The sequence below is a fragment of the Dermacentor andersoni genome, chromosome 7, assembly GCF_023375885.2.
Source record: "Dermacentor andersoni chromosome 7, qqDerAnde1_hic_scaffold, whole genome shotgun sequence".
Lineage (NCBI taxonomy): Eukaryota > Metazoa > Arthropoda > Arachnida > Ixodida > Ixodidae > Dermacentor > Dermacentor andersoni.
The window spans coordinates 31924629-31947986 of record NC_092820.1 but is presented as its reverse complement, the minus strand read 5'-3'; the positions used below and the strand labels follow the sequence as shown (position 1 = coordinate 31947986).

The window sequence follows — 23358 nt, the reverse complement described above, 5'->3', positions numbered from 1 at the left end:
TTATATTGCAGTTACAGTAACTGCATCGACCGGGTCCCGGTCGAAGAAACCAACAGCATGCGTTTCAAGACAACAGTGAACTGTTATGTTTATTGAGCTGGGCATTTTATACCAGAGCGAGGGAAAGGGGGTAGTGGAAATAGAGGGCAAGGAAAGGCACGTGTCGTTCCAGCGTGCCAAGATAGCTTGTGCTCGTTGAACTGATACGATACAGTAACTAGAGCACAAATGCGAAAACGAAACCGATTCTGTTTCTCCGTGCTCACAGAGTCCGGCACCAGGGGGCTGGGCGCGCTGCGCGTCCGTTAGGAGTGGCAGACGAAGCTGCGCATGTGTAGTCAGCCGGAATTTTTCGTGTCGTGTTGTAAAAGTTGTTAATTTGCCGTAAATATCTCTTGATTTGTACTCAAGAGTGAAGCAAGACTCCAAGGAAGAGAGATTGACGCATCGGGAGCGAAGAACAGAAGCGATGGATGGTTACGCTGCTTGGGTCTCGGCACGTTCGAATTGGCAAAGTTCCGAATTTGTCGCTGTGTTTTGTACGTTTGTGCGCTCGTCATTTGCCGTCATCGCGCGGAGATATTTGCGCTGGATGTCTTTCACTTCGTGTACAAAACTCTGCACGCTGCGGCATCGAAGAAGTTTTCCTGTGTTTCGGTGCACGTATGCGCTTGGACACGGATATATCCTGCTTGCTCTCAACGGGTGTTCAACAGTCTACGCGCACTCGTAACTTGCTCATGAGGTAAGCCCATTTTAATCTTATTTGGTTTGCATAACGTAGGTGTTAAAGTGATGTGTGGTAAGCCGGTGTCGCGAACAGAAATATTGTTTCAAAAGGCCACTATGCAACGTCTTAGGGCGAAACTGACGCATGAATGGGGAAAGGGATCACCCTATCTTTTCAGATCGATTCCAGTCGTAGCGCGATCGGCTCGATCGCAATTTCCGTGAGGTACTTCTAACCTTTTGCTCACTCGCGTTAAAAGCGTAGAATAAAAATGCGTTCAGTTGCGCACTTGTATTGACGCTTGTATTGGCTTGAGAGCATACTGTATCCGATACAAGAACTTCTGTTAAAATACGGAAATAAACGTTCGAGGCAATAGCAGTCGCTCACTACCTGTGATCGTTACCTTCTTGCTTGGGTGCACGTTTTAATTGTGAGCAGAAAAAAAACAGTTCTTTGCTCTGGCTGCTCTGCTGTGTTTCCTCAGTGCAACTTTTTGCAGTGCAGCAAGACGTGTTGCTTCGAATGATGTCTGGGCAGTCAAGGCATTCGTGTAAGTAAGCAAGCAGTAAACGGGGTATCAGTGCGAAAAAAATTGGACCTACAAGAGAAGCGAATGGTATCATCATTGACTCTTTTATTTTACAAATAATTCAGTTGTATTACTAAAGCGGGGAGTGGATATGCAGGAAAGTCAGATTGTGTTGATACTCAGCAAAAACAACGTAACTTATCATTACTAATCAATCCTTTTCTTTTACTGAAAGGCAAGTTGCTGTTGTGATGTAGCTGAGAAGAGGTCTGCTGCCTGCAATGGGTCCATCTCTCTCAAGTTATTGCAGTATTGTAGCTCTCAAAGTGAGTGGATTTTTTTTTCTCTTAGCTATTTGCCACCTGAATCATGACTGCCACCTGCCACCTGAATCAAGCTGTGTAGGTGATCACTGTTAGCGACATTGGAGTGCTGGTGGACAAGCACTCCTTCATGATTGCAACGCATATGACAGAGTGTAGCTGTGGCAGTATGCGAAGGTGTTAATCTATAAGCCAAATTAGGTTCTTTGAGGTAATATGTTAATATATTGATGACATTGGATTGTGGTCTAGCAGGCAAAAATGCTAAACAAGGAGAAGTAATTTTAATTTGCACTTGGTAAGATGTGCAAGCAATTCAGGCTGTTACACATGAAATGGGACATTTGTAGATGTCTTCTACAATGCTGCAGTCCTGAATAGCTTCAGAGTTTAGTGATACCACTATAATTTCTCTGTAAAGCATGCAGCACAGTTTAGCATTGGGGGAGGCTGGCATCAACAGGCGTCTACTTAGTTAGTTAAATGGGGTTTATTGGCGCAAAAGCGGCTAAGGCTATGCTGCGCCAAACATGAGGTGTTTTAAAATCCAGTTAATGAAGGAAAAGGCTTTGTTAATAATGTATATTTTATGTAAAAATCCAGTGTCGTCTAGAAATTTACGAACGTCACATAATGGGACTAGCGGATCATCACCTAAAATTAGAGCAGGGTTTAAAGGTATGTGTAGTTGATACAATTTGTGCAAAAGTGTTCGTCTGTGTGTTTCAGTCTGCGTACATGTGAGTAATATGTGCATAACTGTTTGTGGCTGTTGACGTTTCTCGCATGTTGGTGTGTCTTCTTTCGTAAGTAAGTAATTGTGTGTGAGGTGTGTGTGCCCAATGCGTAGTCGGCATAAAACTACATTGATGAACCGCTCCTGATGGTAGCATGACTTCCACTCGCCAACTATGGGTTTCGTGAGATGTAGTTTGTTGTCAGCACAATGGTCCCATTCGCGTTGCCATTTCGCCGTTAAGGCTTTTCTAATCGCGCGGATGCTATCTTTGTATGGAAGTGTTGTGTTTGTTATCTCTTTGTTCGCTGCCATCGATGCATATCTATCGGCTGCTTCGTTACCCGGTATCCCAACATGACTTGGTACCCAGCAGAAGTGGATTGATCTCCCATAATTGTTAAGTGCGACCATGTTTAGTATGTCCCCTAACAGGGGTTCACACTCAGATTTTATGTTTAGAGCCTTCAGTGTACTTAAGGAATCAGTGTAAATGACTGTGTTTTTGTGCTTGCCAATGATAATCCTTTTCACTACAACCCATACAGTGTAAACTTCTGCAGTGAAAACAGAGGCATGTTTTGGTAGACGAATACTTCTTTCCCAATTTTCTGTTACGGCCCCTACACCCACGTGTTGTTTTGTTTTGGACCCATCAGTGTAGAATTGCATGTGATTTTGATATTGGTCCTGAAGAGCACGGAATTCTTGTATAATGTGGTCGTGGGGAGTGTCTCTTTTCCTTAAATGTGTTAATGTCCAGTCGCACAACTGCGTGAAATCGTACCACGGGGCCAACCGTTCTGGTTTCTTGGCAACCTGGAGGACTTCGTGGGGAATTTCATAATCCCGACACTATTGCTCATACCGCAGTACAAGTGGCCTAATCATGTTTGGTTTATTTGTGTAGTGTAAGCGTGAGTTGCACTGTGTGACGATGTTGTAGCATATGTGTTGCGGTGATGACTGAATTCTGAGTACGTAAGGAAATGTGAGGAATGCTCTGCGCTGCTGCAATGAGGGTTCGTCACATTCAACATATAAACTTTGAATAGGTGACGTCTACTTACTGTGAAGTTCAAATGAGGTGTTACTGTTAGGGTGACTATATATAATTTATGGTTTAATTCTAATCTTGCATGAGGCAGACATAGTTTACCCACTTTTTTAAACAATAGAGATGTAACATCTATGTATACAAGTATTACTCATTCATTTATGCCATTTGGACAATGGCAGAAATGCATGGGTAATACTTGTGTACATAGACATTACATCACTATTGTTTAACCAAGTGGTGCCCCTGCATGCTAAATTTTACAGGGCTATTATTAAGTAATGTCAACTTTTGTTGTAACATTAAGGCACCTTTTATATTATTACAGATTACCACCATTGTGTACCATTATAGTGTGATATTTACACTAAATGTATTTGACTTTGCTATAAAACCCTGCACAGTGGTGCATCATGAAATTTTTTTCTATGGTTTCTGGCCTCAGAATGCACTTCACGTTATATTCTTGTTTGCAACAAAACTATAATGCAGGTTTCTCCTTATATTTTGTGGCACTTCAAGCTTATGATTATAATGGGATGTGATGCCACAATGAAACAGAAAGCAACGCGTAGAAGTGGACGGCACTTCCATGCCACCAAGGTTATTGGACAGACAGTACTTCAGAAGTGCCCGCAACACAGTCAAAGAAGGCAAAGCAGCATTTCTTTGCGTTCAACACAATGCATTGGCGGGCTAGTTGGTGCGAATCCATAAATACTTTGTTTAGCGCAAAACAATGGACACAAGAAAGACAACCAGCACAAGGCGCTACTCTCAACTGACATCACTTTATTGCGTCACTCCTTTATGGATAGTAGAATCTAGAAGAACATGTGCAGCGAGCACCATGTGCAGGGACCACCAACATCTGATCACAAGAGCACACTCTTACGACAGAATCCAAAAAAACCATATTGAGCACTGTACAAGGTTAAAGAAAGCACACTAATGCACTGTGACCCCAATGAATGTATGAAGAAAGCTTCCGATAACTCTCTGGCGGTGGTATCACGGCTCTTTTTCAAAATCGTAGTATCACGAAACATTGCGAACATAAGCGATCCATACTAACAGGCACAGGTTCCCATTTGGCTCAACATTGTAAAATATGGAAATCCAAAGCCATGTTTCGTGATACTATGATTTTGAAAAAGTGCTGTGATACCACCGCCCGAGAGTTATGAGAAGCTTTCTTCATACAGTCATTGGGGTCACAGTGCATTAGTGTGCCTTCTTTAACCTTGTGCAGTGCTCAATATGTTTTTTTGTATCCCGTCGCATGAGTGCGCTCTTGTGATCGGTTGTTGGTGGTCCCTGCACATGGTGCTCGCTGCACATGTTCTTCTAGATTCTACTATCCATAAAGGAGTGACGCAATAAAGTGATGTCAGTTGAGAGTAGCGCCTTGTGCTGGTTGTCTTTCTTGTGTCCATTGTTTTGCGCTAAACAAAGTATTTATGGATTCGCACCAACTAGCCCGCCAATGCATTGTGTTGAACGCAAAGAAATGCCGCTTTGCCTTCTTTGACTGTGTTGCGGGCACTTCTGAAGTACTGTCTGTCCAATAACCTTGGTGGCATGGAAGTGCCGTCCACTTCTACGCGTTGCTTTCTGTTTCATTGTGGCATCACATCCCATTATAATCATAATGTGTATGTACTTTTTCTAACATACCCATGTTCCTATCCTTGTGTTATATTTGCTGACGCATTATTTATGTGCAAATGGCCAGTGCTCCAATTTCTGTTATCGCAAAGAAAACTACTGGTACCTAAACAGTTCTGTATATCAGAAAACCAAAGCCGAACTGCCGAACACTATCAAGCAGCAGCCTTAGTACAGTGTCAAGTAGTCAGATTTTATTGGTCATGCAGAGGCGCGCAGCGTACCTCTTTATTACTTGCTGAACAATTAAGCTGTGTGAAAACTGAGTATTTATGTAGCTTCAACCACATGCTATTGGCCATTGTTCCTGCCCTCAGCAAATGTGGAAGATTATCATGGCATTTCTTTTTCTAACTCTTTCCTTATTACAGTGGGATTACTGCATGTGTAAGTAGGAAACGGATCACATAGGCAATCAAAAGCCAACGATGTGTAAACTTGGAACATTGATTGTACAGTTTGATTACCCAGAATAAGTAGAAATACACCATAAATGATTGACGATTAACTTTTACTTGACACAGGGCTAGAGCATACAGTAAGCATACTGTATGCTCATACGGTGTCACATCAATTTAAATTTCAGTGTAGCTTTACAGTGTACGCTTCTATTGTTGCATTCCGTCAGAGGGATGGTAATGTTTCGCGTGTCTAGCAACTAGACTGTCTATATACAGTAGTAAAAATGTGCGAACTGTATTTTTTAATGATTTGATAGAATGTGTAGAACAATAAAGCCACACAATCAACGCACAGTGATGTGACTTTCTCTGCACATGTTGCAGGTTCAAAAAAGTATGGTGGAAGCTGTTGCCAAGGTTCCGACCAGAAAAGAAAGCCAGTATAAAAGGGTCCACACCACTGATCTCTACTACAGGGAATGCACAGCATATTGAGCGCCCTCGACTGAAGCCAACCTTGTCCCGGAAGTTGGTGCTTCACAACTTTGCGGCAGCACTTCGTTTGCACGGGTGTGTGGCATTTCTACCCCTAACATGCCTGCCTGATGTGCCATAAACTACCCAAGCAGTGTTTCGAGGTGTCCAGACTTTTTCCATTGCAGTGTCTACAGTGTAGCTAACATAAGTGGCGTGCAATGGAAACACTGGTAAATGAGAAAAAACTTGATGTAAGAGAACACTATCGTATACAGGTTCAGATTGTCATAAAAGCGCTTACCAGACATGTAGAGACCTCCTAAAATGTGAAAAACCACGAAAGATTTTCAGCAGCAATATTATCTGATCGCACGCACTAGTTAGTCGACCATATGCCCTGCTTCCAGGACAAGCGCCTGCATGACACCACATTTCCACTGGCTTCACCTGCATCCGGTGCGGTGTGCTGCATCCAGCAAAACAATAGAAATCACTGGTGCACAGTGTTTTCTGTCCCCTTTCTCGACACCTACTGAACATATGGTAAACTGTTTCCAAAGCAAAAAAGCAGAAGGAAAGAGCTCTGAACACATTGCCTTTTAAAGTGGCTGGTACTGGGTAACGCAAGTACTGTGGCATAGTAGATTTGCACCAGGCAACCTGGGCGCCCAAAAAGGCTGCTGTTTACTTGCAAATGGCCAACGTATTGGGAGCATGTTGAAGTTCTTTTTTTATTCTCATCGCTTATTTAGCTAGTGGAGACAGCTTTCACAACTGGAGAAGAAGCCTTGGAAGCATGAAACACTTCACAAAACCAGCTTCAATATATCGTGTCTGCATCACAATTTCATGGCTGCATGAGTGAACCCTCTGGTTAACATGTAAGAGTGTTCATGATGTTTGCCATGCATTATCCACTTTATTTACAGGTCAACCCTATCTTGAGATTTAAGCTGATGTTGCGTTTAGAGAAATTATGGCCGAGAGCGAGCTTTTGAGAATACAGATTGAGCTCGACAGATTAAACGCCAGAACAAGTCATTGAGGATTTCAGATCAAGAATCTTCAAAGGCCAGTTCATTTAGTGGTGTTAATTTTCTGCTCAAAGTTGTTGATTGTTACGTTCATATGGTGCCCAAGCATTGCGGTAACAACTTCACTTGGAGTACATAGCAAGGGTGTATTCGACGTAAGCTGCTGGCTTTTTTCTGTGTTTTCAAAAACTGGTTTCTTGTTCAGTTTAAATTTTCAAATTTTGCATTGTTTATTAGGTGTTGTGTGCTGTTTCCTTTTCCTGCAGCTTCTTAGTTAAACATCTGAATAGTGAACACAACTTGACCTTTTGCTTAATTTTCTAGATTACATGCCCTCAATGCAAAACAATTTCACTTCAAAACTGCTTGTACCGTACTAAAAGAATAACTTGAAGCAGCCATAGCCACCAATAACACGCAAGAGATGATTATGAAAATTGTAATATTGTTTTTTGAACTACAGGGTGTCTTAACTATCGTGCACCAAGATTTAGAAATATGTAAATGCAATGTAGCTAGACAAAATGAAGGTAATGTTGTTTGCCGTCGCTTGGAGATACCCTGATTATATTTTGCATTCTGCCTAATTACATAATTCCTAATTAGTTAATAAATATCTCAAATAATTAAATGAAATGTTTCAATGAAAAGTTGTAGAGAAGTATGAAAGCCTCCTTATACACTTTTTTGTTACTGTTACTCATTGTGTGCTACATAAAAGTGTTTTTCCAAGGAATAAGCCTGCGAGAACACATAAAGTGTCTTGAGTGGCCAGTCATGTGTCAGTTTTGTGGTGCAAAGCCACGAATACACCTTAAATCGGTTCTTTTAAGAAAAACACTTGGCTCAGAAAATTATCCTTCTTTATGTAGCCTGTGGAGACAAGGTTTCTTAGACATGGCCATGGCCCTCAAGGAAGATGCCGAGGCGACAGGCAGTTCCTCCAGTGACCGTGAAAAGGTCCCCTGGGGCACAAGTCTAATTTGGCACCCCTACCTTTCTCCTGCAGCTTTTCTGTCTGCTTAGCTAACCAGGTCGGTCAATGATGGCAAAAGGAAAAAAGAATCAACAGCTTCAAACGTAGAACTTGCTCAAGCTCAATGCATTTTTGGTGTGAAGTTTTTCCCTTATCATTTATCAAAAAAACGAGTAATAAGTATATGATATGGTCTTCATACAGACACCTCCTTCCCACAGAGAATTAGCAGTAAAAAAAGCAGCTTATGAAGGCTTGAATATTAGCTAGGATGATGTGGCATAGATAGGATAATGATTATGAATGTTTCTGGTAAAGGTAGGGGTAGTAGAGTGAATAATCAGTTTATATATAGATTAAAAGACATTTCGTTCCAATGCCAGAATTTTAAATCATCCCAAATAATTCTTGCGTTTGATAGTCTATGCGCATTGAGTGACAGTGCTTCTTGATGCTTGCTTCTTGCTGACATCATTCTTATGCTGCATAATTCACCTGTTAAATTCCCTATTTCTCCTGTTCAAGCAAGTTTACATTCATCATAACATACCTTGTAGATGAGTTCCAGAAGCTTGCTGATGAGATTACGGGGCCGCGTGCACCCAAGGCTTACATATGCATTCAAGATCCTCATATCTTGCATATGTTAGAAATACTCCTGCTAAGCAAGTTCTTGGTGTCATACAAGGTTATTTGCGAATACGAATTTGCCTAAATTTAGAAAACAGTCAATCTAAAACATGTCTAGCAATATCGCTGACAGTACACACACATTCCAGCGGAACTAAATACAAATAAATATAGCACCAAATGCAGAATCATTGGCATGATGCCATTCTTTCAGTGGAATAAAATCTGTCCTGCATTCTAAATCTGGAATCCTTTATAATCCAGACTACTAAATGTCTCATGAGGGTTGTGGCATAAAATATGTGTGTATTTATTCCTCGTTTTCTTACTTTAAGACCCGATAATGCTTAAACAGCAGTGAAAGAACTGAGATCACGGTACTTAATACTTTATATTGCTCCAGAAATCCATTTTTCTGCCGATCGCAGCATTTGACACTAACAATTTTTGACAGAAAATGTGAGACAGAAGGCACATAACACTTAAGGTGGTGCTATTCACTTTGATTGTTTGGGAACAAAACTCATAATGTACATGTTATGGCCCTACGTGTCATTGCCTTTGAACAACAAAAAGGTAGGGGGTTTGCGTTTTGCAAAACTGCATGGAGGTTTTTACTGTGTGCAATTAAAATTAGAAACCTTCACAGCTGATACTAAATGCATTCTCCACAGCTTTAGGTTATACAGGTGCACTACTTTACACAGAACACACTCTTTTACCTCATCACTGCCCACACTCTTAGGCAAGGTTACACCCTTTGGAGTGCCCCTTCTGCCACACAACGATAATCGTCATCTGCCTTGTTGCGTTTCCTTTCTTTAACGCTGCGAGCCCTGTACTTTCCAGTAACGAACGGCATGCGCGTTATCAGCATGATAGCATTCCCGAAAGGAAAGTAGCGGGCGTGGCGTTTTAAAGAAAGGAAACACATCAAGGCAGATAATGATTATTGTTTTGTGGCAGAAGGGGCACTCCAAAAGGTGTAACTGCCTAAGAGTGCAGGTGGTGATTCAGATTCTTCAAAGGTGTTTCATTGTATGGGATGGCACATCGCTCTTCACTTATTTGCAGAATATTGCATTCCAATTGTGTCATATGAGATGAATCCATTAGAGAGCTTTAACTTGCCCTAAATTTATTACAGCTCTGTACTGGTAAACTGGCAGCAGCTTGCAGTGCTTGTGGAAAAACAATTGTAACTGCCATATTATATGTAACTGCTAGTGCACAGGCATCGGCAGCAGCAATGGTTAGGGTACACTTGTTTCTTCTGTTCTGGGGTATGCATCCTCCACGAGAAAGTAGTTTTTCGTCTTTCTCTTCTACCACATTGGAATGTGAAATGGGGTGTAATTTGTAGGGTATACTCTTGCATAAACTTCATGAGCATTTATTCTTGTCTGTGCCACAGATCATTGTTGCTACCACTATAAAAGCAGTTTACAGCACCCGTAGGGAACAATTTGTGAATCTTTAACGAACAGTAAGGATAATGAATAAGCGAATAATTTTTAGTAATTTTCAACAAATTCAGCACTCTTTGCTTTCCACTGTGGTGTTTTTCCAACTAATGTTGGCACAAGGTTTGTCTGCAGGATGTCATTTTGTGTGAATGAGTGCACTTGTGCGCATAACGCCTCATGGTCAACATTCTGCTGCACAGAATGTCATTAGCTTTCGTATGCATTGGTCACCATCGGCTGCTCCTTTGTTAGTTGGAATGTAGCATTTATGTAAAGCACATCTGATGTTCTAACAAAAAGCATTGTGCCCTCTTATCTTCTAATTCTCCTACTTGATGCCTAGTGCTATAATAGCATGGTTGACACCATGAGAGTCAGTGTGGTGTATAATTGTGTCTGGTGGGGTGGGGGGTGTACATTAAATTAGGCAACTTTTCCAGACGACTTGAATCAATATTGTGGAATGCTGTTTTTTTTTTTTTTTCAGTCACTGTTACCAAGTTTCACTTTGGTTGTGGCAACAAGTTTAATGTAGTTCGCTAGCACTCCTGCCAACACATATATAGTGCAGGCATCTGTGTTGAAAAATAGACCAGCTTATGGTTTGCGAGGAGCTAAGGTCCATTTAGACCATTAAAGTTTGAGCTTACACCGGTGGAAATAACTGGTGAATGAAAGCACACCCAGGAGAACTGACCATAATATTTTCTTTCAATATAATAATGCTGAAGCTTTGAACTGCATATGAATGACTTGTTTAAAAAATGACCAATTTCCTTGTTCAAGTAAGACAAAAGCTCCACAGGAAGACAGAAACTTGAAGCCGTCAACAGCAGCATGAATATAAACAGCGCTCGACGTTTTGCAATCTTACACCTGGTTATCATATTGTCCATCCCATTTTTTTCCACAGGCTGTTCTTTACTGTTTTATGGTCATACCCAGTTTAATTTTGATGTCCCTATTTTCTAATATTTCGTTAATATATCTTTTCTTCATCGGCTTTTAACAAAGTGTATATTCGTAATGTGCCTTCATTTACCATTTACAGTGATCTTAACCAGATGCATCTTGATAAAAAATTTATTTTCCTTAATTCTTCGTTTTCCTTTTTCAAAAGTGCAAACTGTTTGTCTTGATACCTATTTTGTCTTCTCGGAAGATTAGGTCTACTGGATTAATGACTGCTTACATGTGTACATCATTTTCTGTTTTGGTCACCCCTACTCTTTGCAAGAACTGACAGTAGTGCTCATACCCACTCCATCACAATCACCACTGCTAAGCACACCCTTCCTTCCTTTATTTTAACACTTTGGCTTCTCTTGACCTATTATATGCACCAGTTTCTTCTCCCCCAATGAGGCTAGGGGCCAGTGAGCTATGCACAATCCAAAACAACACAGCCAAGGAAAACATTAGCTACCCTAATGACAAGCACCTATGTCGAAATGTTGGCTATAGCAACATCCCTTGTTCCAACAATGTTGGTCTACTTACATGTTTTTCTAACACAGAAGTTACTGCTTTGTCGTGTTCTGTGATTATACTTTTTTGCCGCTTTCTTTAGGATGGATATTCACGAATACTATTTGTTTCTCCTAACAGCAGCAAGTTTATCCTTGCAAGCATTTTGGGTCAAGAACAACTTTCACCAGGAAGAAGTGCAAGACGAGTGATTGAAGAAAATAAAGTTGCTTCTGTGATCTAAGAACTTGAGGACTGAAATGTTGCACCTTTGTGTATATATGCTATGCAGTGCATTCATATCACAAAGTGCAAAGTGTTTTATCTCTGCAGCCATGTCAGTGTGTTGGCAAGACAATTTTCTCAATGGTGACCTGCTGCTTTGTCTATGAGCTGCCTTCATGACATTAGCATTAAAGGCGATGTACTATCGTGGACAAAAGTACCCTGGAAGTGCGAGCGTTGACCAAATTGCATTTCTGTTCAAGACCGCTGAAAACAGTGGGTCACGTATGCACATTCCGAAAGCAGATGGTAGCACGGCTGATCCCAGCAAATAGTGCACCATAAAATTCGGTCAACTCTCGCACGTCCTGGGCGATTTTGTCCCCGATGGCACATTTTTCGAACAATGGATATGCTCTGCAAGATGAAATACGGGAAGCACCTGTACTTTAACGGATTTAGTACAGATTTAGCATACGGAGTCTTTCGTTTTCTGAATACGGCAAGCACCTGTATTTTAACGGTTATAGTACAAATTCAGCATACAGTGTGTTCCGTTTTCTGAATACGAGAAGCACCGTACTTTAACGGATATAGTACAGATTCAGAATACAGAGTCTTCCGTTTTCTAGATACAGAAGCACTCGTATCTTGTATTACGGTCTCTCTTTTACAGTTGTATGTTCTACGGAAATGACCGTTCTTAATTTACGGAAGAGTGTTCGGTCACAAATTACCAGCAAATTTTCTGTAAAGTAAGGAAATTTTTTTTTACAGTGTACCTAGAAAACTTGGACTTTTAAATGGTGTTACCGTAGGATTTAGCGGCAAAGCGGACACGACAACCAGCCGTCTAGTTCTCGCATCGTCTATGTTTCAGGCTGGTTGAGTACTGGGTACGTCAGCGAAGTAGAGACGTCGCTGAAAACGGTGCCGTAAGGGCTAGTGACTGTAACCGCATTCAGGGGCCAAGAAGTCGGAAACGTCATAGAAACTGCGGGCTGGAGTGCTGCGCGCCGCTGTAGAGGGCATCCAAAAGGTGTTTCGGTGTGGGAGCGTCCAATGACTGCGGCAGTTACGGGAACCATGACGAATTCTCCCGCAACAGAATCAGAATGGCTTCTTGTCAGGTGTATGCCTTTCAGATGTATTTCAATAACGAGAAGTGAGGGATTGGCGTTGGCAGGGTATGGCCAAAGCAGGAATTATACTGGCGCCAGGATTATTTAAAAAGCACGCGATGGGGACGCCCACGTTAGCAACTTCCTGGTGAGGCTTGGACGGGATGAAATATATTGTTGCGGCGTACTTGTCTTAGGACGTGTGATGGGGCGAAGCTGTAAACGCAGCTTGGGTTCCGCGACGCACAATACGAGTCACGTTATCGCATGAGAACGGCAGGCTTTCTTGGTCCTTGCAGAAGGACGTCGCGGCTGTATTCCGAAGGCAGAAAAACTGATGGGCGACACGGCGCTTCTTCGCTAACACAGAGCGAGTTCATTCCTTTATGATAGCGTCGGCAGTAGAAACATCGCTGTTGAAAACGAGGACATTGAATGCCCCATCAGCAATGCTTTGGTGTTATGTACTACTTAGTCGGCTCTTCCGTGGACGTGTAGAATTTGTGGCAAAGGTTGAAGATGCTGTGAATGCAGAAGACTTTTGACTCGGTTGCAGCTTGGGCGCCTGTAGCGTGCTCTGGTTCGGTGGCTAGGTGTCGACAAGGTGGATTGCCATGAAGTTCCGAGAGCTTCTGCTTAGCAACTCCAACCTGGCAAATTATTCCTCAAGTGTTTGAAACTAAATTTGCGGAGTTCGGTCTAGATAGAAAATGACATTGACAAGTATTTTGATCGAGTCTCACCTGTTGGCCTTCGCTGACACGTTCGTACATGCTCAGCCGTTCTTCTGCATTCATACCCTCGAGGCTGGAGAATATGCCAGGGCTTTGCGGATATGAAAGGGCAACGGGTCTCGGTAGCTGACGATAGAGGTGGAGGCGTAAGTGGCGATGTTCTACAGGAGGCATGGTCACAAGCTTGATGTGAAGTCCACAGCGCGCCTCAGTTGCGAAGACACGTACCCAGCACTTCCACCAAATCTCACGCGTATTTATTTACAAAATACATTTACAAGGCGTATTTACAAATACAGAACGTCCGCAGAGACGAAAGAGTCCTGCTAAGCTGTGTTTACATTTCGTCATCAGAGCGATCGTCGTTTCCTTCTTCACCTCACTATACCAGTATGTTTTGGTTACATCTCATAGAGCAATGTTTTTAAATGTCGCCCGCTTCCACTCTAAGCACGGAAAACGATGCAGCGGAATAACAACCGTGTAGATGTCGCAATCGCATAAATGGACAAAACATCGTTTCTTCGCGGGCCGATAAAAGCTTTCAGTATGGATTGCTAGTGCACTAATGTGACGCCAAGACAGTTGGCTAGCTCATTCGCCTAAAGACTGTCTGCTAACAGTTTTACGACGGTCGTAACTCACTAGTTTATGCTCAACACGTCGACGGACGATTAAGCACATCTAGCAAATGCCACGCCAGCTCGGTTCAGCAAAGTTTGACGACTAGAACATGCTAACATGCTAGGGGGTTCTAAAGTATGGCAGGCAATCGTTACGATAACATCCTTCTGTCAAATGCAAGAGATACACTGTATTGCGATCGACAGAGCCATGGAAGCATCTTTTTTTCCGCCTGCGTTGAGAAAGATGTAAATATTATCCTTTATGTAGAAGAGTGTTGTATTTTCTTTCAATATCAGGGGTAATACGACATGGAGTAGGAAATTTATTTGCAATCAACAAAAATCAGATTGTGTGCGTATTTGTTTTCTGAAACAAAGAAGAGTTTTTTTGTATGAAATGATCTGCTTTTCTTGCTCACGTAGTCTCGCTTCATTTAGTGCTCTCATAAATGTCCTTGTACATGTCGGTAACAGCTTGTTCAGGCAGCCTTTTAGGGCGTAGCTCCTAATGACTAGTTCCTGCGGTAAAATTTGGTTGTGTGATAACCTAGCTAACGAGCCCAACAGCGAAAGCTGAAAGAGCGAACGCGCAGCTGTAGATGAAAAATTCGAACCTCCAATGGCTTAGTTTAGTGAGGGTGGCCCCTTAAGTGACGGGCGTACGGGAAACTGGTTTCATGCGGATCTGCCCGACCACTCGATGTGTGCTCGTATGTGGTTTCATCCAAACCACTCGCTTCTCACTTTCGTCTCTTCGCGTCAACTGTCAATGGCGCTTGTTTGTGTTGCTTGGTTTTATCTCGTTGGTGCTTGTTTTCATTGTAATGGTTTGCGATTGTTTCGTAGTCTGATTGTGGGCGCGACGCGAATTTTGCCGTACTTTCTGGACGCCAAGTGGCACCAGCGATTACAATGGAACCTTGCATTGTTCATGTATAAATGCTGATGTGCTTGACCCGCAGATCAGATTTCTGACGCTTGCCTACTCTGCTGCATGTCTCTCTCAAATTATTTCCCTCGATATATCGCAAAATCAAAACACGTATTGAGGTGCCCTCAAGTTTTGGAATAGGAGTATCGTAATCGTGGGTGAATTTTTTTCCCCAAAGCATCGCATACTACTTAAGCTGAACTTTGCTTTTACATGCAAATGCAACGGGGCGTTTCCTTCGGAGCGGGACCTATGATTGGGGCGCCTAAAAAGGGATTCGTGCCTGCATTGTTGAAAAGAAATGCCAGCACGGAAACCCATAATATTTTTACGGGAAAGAAAAACCGTCACCGAATTCGGTCATAGGTCCGCATGACGCTAAGGTGTCCAGCGGTGGGAACGTCGTGCAGTTGCTGCAGTACAATCTGTCGCAGATGAGACAGAATGACGGTTAGGAGCACGGGGCCGGCTGGGTGCAAGTTTCTGCTATGAGGGCGAGCGGCAGGTGAGGGCGAGCGGCTGGTCGCGGTGGCTCGAGCGTTGTCAGGAGCGTCTTCAACCTCGATGGAGAGTGATGGCGGGCGAGGATTCATTGGGGAGCGGCGGTAGGCGGGAAAGCTTGGTTGAGAGTGGAATGGCCAGGAACTTCGACAGTGACAAGAGATGTGGCCCACACGTCCACAGTAAAAGCAGATGGGTCTATCATCATGCGTGCGTCATTCGGTGGGGTTGCGATAGGTCGGATATGAACCGTATTGGCTCCGGCGAACAGGGGCTGAGGCAGCAGACGAAGCAATGTCAGGACGGCTGGCGGAGCAGACGGATGGAAGAACTACATCGGCAAGTTCTTGGCGAATGACCGACTGAATAAGTGACACAGGTGGCCGGGAATTGTCAAAGCACTGCATCACTGGCTTGGCAGGAGACGCTGCCAATCCAGTGATGGCTTGGCAGCGTCGATTTCTCACCGAAGAATACGTACGCCGTTCTCGAAGGAGGTGGGCTCACGTGGTGGACAAACGTCTTCGCACGTCGATGAAGCTGCGGTATTAGATAGACGCGTAAACTGTTGAGCTATGCGGCGACTCTTCGCGTCTTCAAAGCGGTGACATTCATTAATGATCTCATTGACCATTGTTACGTTCTTGTAAACAAGCAGGTTAAACGCGTCGTCCGTGATGCCTTTTAAAACGTGGCTGACGTTGTCTGCCTCTGCCATATTGTTATCCACTTTGACGCAAAGGGCGAGGACGTCTTGGATATACGCCACGTAAGATTCAGTGGACGTTTGTACACAAGTCCCAAGGTCCTTCTTTGCAGCACGTTGGCGGCCTACGGGCTTGCCGAACAAATCTCTAAGCTTCTGTTTGCACTGGTCCCAACTCGTAATCTCTTCTTTGTGCGTTTCGGACCAGACCCGTGCCGTTTTCTTCAGGTAGAATATTATATCGGGCAGCATAAGCGTGTTATCCCATGTGTTGTGTGCGCTGACCCGTTCGTAATTCTGCAACCAGTCATCGACGTCAACGTTGTCGATTCCGGAAAACATGCCAGGGTCGCGAGGCTGGGCCAGGATGACCGTCGGTGGCGACGACGGGGCCGTGGTTGAACTCTCTCCTTCGGATGACATGGCGGCCAGGTTACGTCCGCTGCGGAGCTCCGTCTTGCGCAAGTGATTACCCCGCACCTCCACCAAAGATGTTACGGGAATGATGAAGCGTGCGTCGATTTACAGATGGCTATTAGTGGCTGAGCCAGCAAGCGTAGATCAGCGATAATGCTACACTCTTCTTCGTCGTCTCCAAGGCCACCATCATCGTCCTCTTCTTCCCACATTACTGACTGTGACATCATGTAAGCAACTTGTTAGAAATACCAGATGTCATTCTTCTAGCCTTTAAAAGTGCTTAACATTTAGTGTTGCTCAGTCCAAAGCCGCATTCAAATGAACGTAAGCGGTAAACTTATGTTTGAAATTTTGAGTATGTTCCGATTTTGCACGATGTTGTGGTGTCATCTAAATATAAAAAACACCGTTAGTTAAAAGCCAACAAAATACTTACACTAACTGATATGAGCAGCCAAACCTCGCTAAATACCCGGCAAATGTAGACAACAATTTATTCGATTGCATTGCGTCTACGTAAAACAGATTTAAGAAGTTAGACTGCATAAAGAAAGTTTGTTTCTTTTCGTTCACAATGAAGTAAAGTGTATATATTGTCAAGACTGATAGGTGCTTTTTGTGCGTCTGTCACGTGCGCATACAAATTGAAGAACTAAACTAAAGAACAATAGTTGACCCTAATCTTTTACATAGGTGTCTCTTAGTGGTACTTGAGGCTCGGCGTTAGTGTTCTTCAGTTTAACTTTAGGCGAACACAACGCATGAACTGAACTCGGAGGCAAGTGTTTTCCAATAATTAGCCGTTTAAATATCATCGTACCTTCCTGTGTGTGCTCTCAATAGAGACATCATTGCTTTCGCTTTCTACGTCGGAGTTTCCAGCAATTTTGCCGAAGTCGTACTCACGTGGCGGATCTCTACATTCTACGATTCTCTGCTTTGGTGTGCGGTAATCAGTGATTTCTAAATACTTTTAGTATTCCAGAAACTTCAGTAACTCAAGTTTTAACTAAAATTATCTTCTGATATGAAATCTGTAATAAAAGCCACGGATTTCGCACTGTACTAAATCTTTACAATATTTTTGTAATTATTTTGAATTTCTTCCCCAGTCGTCTCAGCAATTTCTAATTTGTTCTCACAATTCCGAAACTTAATTAACTCAATTTGTAACTACACTTATGCTCAGGTATCATATCGTTACCGTGCAATTGGGCAGCATCGTACGCGCTAGAGGGAATCGATTAGGCAGTGGCAGACTGTCTCCTGGAGCTGTGACCTTTGTACCAGCCTGCGCGATTACCAATAACGTTTTGCCATGTAGACTGATGTGAATGCATTTGTGCATCGGGCTTCCTCATCGTAACATTTGGCGGAGTCTGGGCCACGAGTCCAACTGGAGCTTCGCAGAGGCCGCCGCTTCGGGTCTCCGCCGACGTTCCAGGAGACGGTGCCTAGTTGGGCAACACTACTGTCGACTGCGTCGATTGTCGTACTCACGCGTCCTCGTGATCCAGGACCATCTGCGGCATTGATGACGGACGCCTACGTTGACGATTGGCTGGAGATTTGTCATCGCGTGATCAGCGAGAACAAATGGGATCCTACAGTGACGCTGACGAACATAATTTGTTTACTTGGCGGGAACCGCATGGTCCTCTAAGTTCTCATCCGCAACGACTATTCAGTTTGGCTATCATGTACCGCAAGTGTAACCTCTTTCTAAATCGAGAGACCGATAGGCGGCGTCGAGGTGTGCAGCAGCACCCGTTTCGAGCTCCGCAATATACATGTTTTTCGTTGGTTACAGTTCCAGTAACCAACCGAAATTGTGTATCATCAGAACCGTGAACGTCTACGGAACCCAGGGACACCATCCTCTTGGACCTAGGCCCGTTTCCGGCGGCTCCACAATTTCAAGAAGCTACCAGGTACGTGGCGTCGGAGCTAGCATGCATCAGAGCAAAGGCACGGCGGCGGCCGCCGCGTCGCGTCGGTGCAGCGTCTGGCACAAGACACCGACACATATGGCGTCTCAAGAAATCGCTTCTGTTGCGGCGGGCGCCTCAAATGGCGTGCCGTCCCAACCGAAACCCGGTACGGAGGAAGACGGCATGGATTTTTCCGAAGCCTTAACTCTTCGTAAAGATGAAACTAATACAACGCTTCTCACGGACGCTGAGGACCTGCGGCGGTTTACGAGAGAACCCGACGAAGAGGGATTGCAGACGGTGCTAACGCTCCGCCAAAAACGGCAGCAAGCGAAGGAACGCCTGCAGGCAAAACGGAACGACCCTTCGCAGAAGGAACAGAACTCGCCCCCCATCGGCCGACGCAAGGTGCGACGGAACAAGTTACCACCACTGCCGCGGGATGACTTCAAGATCATTCTCCGCCCGCACCAAGGACTCCCGTTGAAAACTCTAACCAGTCCGATGCTCGCAGAAGCAGTGATCGCGGCCTGCCACAACAAAGTAAAGGGTGAGCATTTTATACTGCGCATAAAACAGGGCTCAAACATCGCAATAGTCTCAACGTCTGAGGAAGAGACAGCTAATCTCCTACGCAAGATCACAGCTCTCACAGTCAATGGGAAGACGCACGGGTTCAATGCGTACGCTGCCACAGGAGAAGGCGCCGTGAGAGGTGTCATTCATGGACTGCCGCCGCACACGCCCGGAGAGACAATCAAGGCAAACCTCCGAGTCCGTACCCAGGGCATCGAGATAATCCAGGCAAGAATGCTAGGGGACTCGAAGAGCGCAGTCATCACATTCCTTGGCACGGTCCTACCGCGGTTCGTCTACTATTGCGGTGTGGAAATGGCGTGTCATCCATACCGCAACTCGGTGCAGGTTTGCAAGATTTGTCACAGCGTCGGCCACCGCACGGACGTTTGCCTGCAACCGGACACAAAAGTGTGTGGAATCTGTGGGGCGCTCGAGCCCGAAGACGGACACGAGTGCTCACCGCGATGTGCCGCTTGCGGGGGGCAGCACCTCACGGGCGACCGAAGCTGCAAAAAACGCCTGAAGCAAACACGACCACAAGATCGACCGAAAAGCGGAGCGCACAAAGCTGCTCAACAACACCGACCCTGGTGGTTTGCAACAGAAGACGAAGAATTGGAGCTCAGTGACTTTCCGGAGCTCCCTCAACGTCAAGAGGGAACCCCCTCCAAATTCAGACAAGAAGGAACATCGAGATCCAGATCCAGAGCGCGTACCAGGCGGCGGAGTCGTCAGAGGTCTAGGTCAACATCCTTGGCACGCAATGTCAAGCCTCTAGCCCCCAAACAGGAGAGGGCTCCGCAGCCTACACATCAGACGGCTGCCATCGCCTCACAACAGGTAAGCTGGGCGCGAATAGTGTCTCCCACTGCCGATCCAGTAACTCAGAGTCCAGCCTATCGAAAAATCTTAGAGGAGAACAGAATTTTAAAGGACAGCCTTGCAGAAATTCGAAAGGAGCTAGCTGATTTGAAACAAAGGAATGAGCCCCACACGAGCAAAGCCAAGCCAGGAGAAACCAAGAACGCGAACACACAGGTGACAAGAAAAGACGATAAACTGGATACCATATCCCGAGAAATCCAACTTCTTTTCGCAGAGCTGTACAAGCTCAAACGACAGATAGAGGACTCCTCTTCTCATGCCACGAAAGAGGGACCGAACAAACGAAAATGTGCCAGCCCGGGAGCTCCTGCACGCAGACCTAAAGAAAGAGAGCTGACCGACAGCGAAAGTACTATAGATGGCTAATCGCCACTCGAGAGTAGCCGAAAACCTCGAGGTCTGGCAGTGGAACTGCAGGACTCTTAGAACTAAACACGCAGCACTTTTGAGTTTTATAGATGCGACGCCTGTTCCCCCGGATATAATATGCATACAAGAACCAGGCAAGAACATACCGAACCTCAGAGGATACAAGATGCACACGCACCCTGACCATCCTCAGATAGCAGCACTGACACGGGCGGACATAGCGGTGAGCGTGGACTACGTCCCTAACTGCGGTGTCCAACATCCGGTTCTCACGGTCTGGCCATGTAGACGCTGCAAGCCAAAAACAGTTATTGCCAACGTCTGCAGCCCACCTAGAGATAGGAAGGCAAAGTTCGACGTGCTAGTGACGGCCGCATTGCGCAAAGTGAAAAGCAACGACCGGGCAATTATCCTAGGCGACTTTAACGCTCCGCACTCTGATTGGGGCTACGATCGAGGCACTCCTAAGGGCCAAAAACTAGCCGACCTCGCGGAGGAGCATAAGCTGGTCCTGCTGACGCGACCGGATGAACCAACCAGAACGGGAAACAGTGTAGTCAAAGATACCACGCCGGACCTAACTTTCAGCAACAATGACAGAGGTGTTACCTGGACCAACCTAGGCGAAGACCTTGGCAGTGATTACTACATTATTAGTGTCTGAGTTAACACGACGCGGGTTCGCCATAAATTAGGAAAAGCCACCATAACCGATTGGACAGTTTATAGACAGAAGCAAAGGCAGGCCACACCGTGCGATAGTGCTACAGAATGGACGGAATTCATCAGGAGGATACACAGAAGCACTACACGGGAAATATCGACAACAGTCGAAACACCGGCAGGAGACACGCATCTACTACACCTGTGGGAAGCGCGGAGAAGTCTGACCAAACGTTGGAAGAGACAGAGACACAACAGAAAACTCAGGATCGGGATAGCCAGACTTGCGCAGGAAGCCAGTGAGTACGCGCAGCAGCTGCAAGACACCAATTTCCTTCAGTTTTGTGATGCACTCAAAGGAACGCTGAGCACAAAGCGAACATGGGCTATTCTGCGCAGTATGATGGATCCGACGGGAACACGGACAACCACAAACAGAACACTGAAATCAATTGAAAATGAATACGATGGCACGGCCGATGCCCTCATTGAGGACCTTAAGAGCGTCTACATAGGAGTACCGGACACAACATCAGTGCAATACAACTATGAGGAACCAGACAACGCGGAGCTGGACGCACCCATAACAACGGCAGAGCTCTATGCAGCCGCACAATCTTTCCGTAAGAACACCGCACCGGGTCCGGACCACATTACAAATGCGATGATGCGCAACCTGAGTCAGGAATCACTGCGGCAGCTTGCGACCTATTTCAACGATAATGTATGGTCCGACGACGGGGAACTGCCAGAAGAATGGAAAGAGGCTACCATCATACTCATACCGAAACCGGCTAAACCCAGAGATCTGCAAAACGTGAAACCAATATCGCTCACGTCGTGTGCAGGGAAGCTTTTTGAGAAGGTGATCCAAACACGACTGAGCAACTACATCGAGCGGAATGAACTTTTTCCCCACTCTATGCTTGGCTTTAGGCCACACGTCTCGGCACAGGACGCCTTTCTTATGCTTCGCGACGAAGTTTTGGACTCGCCACGAAGCAAAGAAGCCAGAATAGTTGTGGCGCTCGATGTCAAAAAAGCGTTTGACACGATCTCTCACGAAGCAATCCTCGAAGGTCTGGAAGACATAGGTTGCGGAGGAAGGGTGTTTCGGTACGTCCTTACCTTCCTTCGCGACAGGAAGGCAACGATTGGGTTGGGCAGTACGCGCTCTGACGTTTTCGCGATGCCCAACCGAGGAACTCCACAGGGCTCAATCTTGTCGCCTCTTCTTTTCAATGTCGGGATGAGGCGACTGGCCCTAGAACTCGAGCAAGCACGGGACCTCGGATGTACGATCTATGCCGATGACATAACGTTGTGGGCACACCGAGGTTCCTACGGAGAAAAACAAGACCTATTACAGGAGGTCATAGACAAGGTAGTGAACTTCACCAATCACGCGGGTATGACGTGCGCACCCGAAAAATCGGAGTTCATGTGCGTACGCAGCAAGCGTCATAAGAAAACTACCACACCAAGGATAGACTTACATCTCGACGGCAAGGCCATTCGTGAAGTCACCCAAATGGGAGTGCTTGGCCTGCTTATCCAAGAGAATGGCAACGTCGATGCCACAATTCGGAGCTTAACACCAACCGTTAAGAGTGTGGCACGTGTGATATGGCGAGTTGGACGCAGCCGCAACGGACTCGCGGAAGAAGAAACTATTAGGCTGGTGCAAGCATTTGCGATTAGCCGCATTACTTACGGCCTGCCGTTCCAAAAACTTAACCAAACTGAAATGAACAAGGTGGATACCCTTATCAGAACGGCATACAAATCTGCTCTGGGACTCCCGAACACAGTCAGCACGGAGCGCCTGGAGCGGTTGGGTATTTACAACAAATATGAAGAACATGCCTCTGCAGTTCTGATATCGCAAAGAGAAAGGCTGAGCTCTACGCCCCAGGGCCGCTCTATTCTCCAAAGACTGGGATACAACGCTCGACCCTTGTTCTGCGGAGACGAAACAGACTTGCTGTCACGAGATTTGAGGGAGCACGTCCATGTCTCACCTATACCAAGAGTGCCATACCATGAGTGCCAGGTACCACGCAGGCCGCAGACAGGCCAGGACGAGGACTCTGCAGAAGCGATTCGGCAAGGATCCGGCCGTCTACTACACGGACGCGAGTGCAACCACTCGCAGGGACTTCTACGCGAT

At 45.2% G+C, this 23358-nt stretch overlaps 1 long non-coding RNA gene across 1 annotated transcript; it reads left to right on the top strand.

Annotated features, from left to right (window-relative positions):
* The first annotated feature begins 1519 nt into the window (after positions 1 to 1519).
* Positions 1520 to 11744, top strand: LOC126535336 (uncharacterized). The gene is made up of 4 exons (XR_008613410.2): positions 1520 to 1588; positions 5832 to 6017; positions 7831 to 7992; positions 11639 to 11744. It is a non-coding gene; the product is annotated as an uncharacterized lncRNA (long non-coding RNA).
* Positions 11745 to 23358: the final 11614 nt, after the last annotated feature.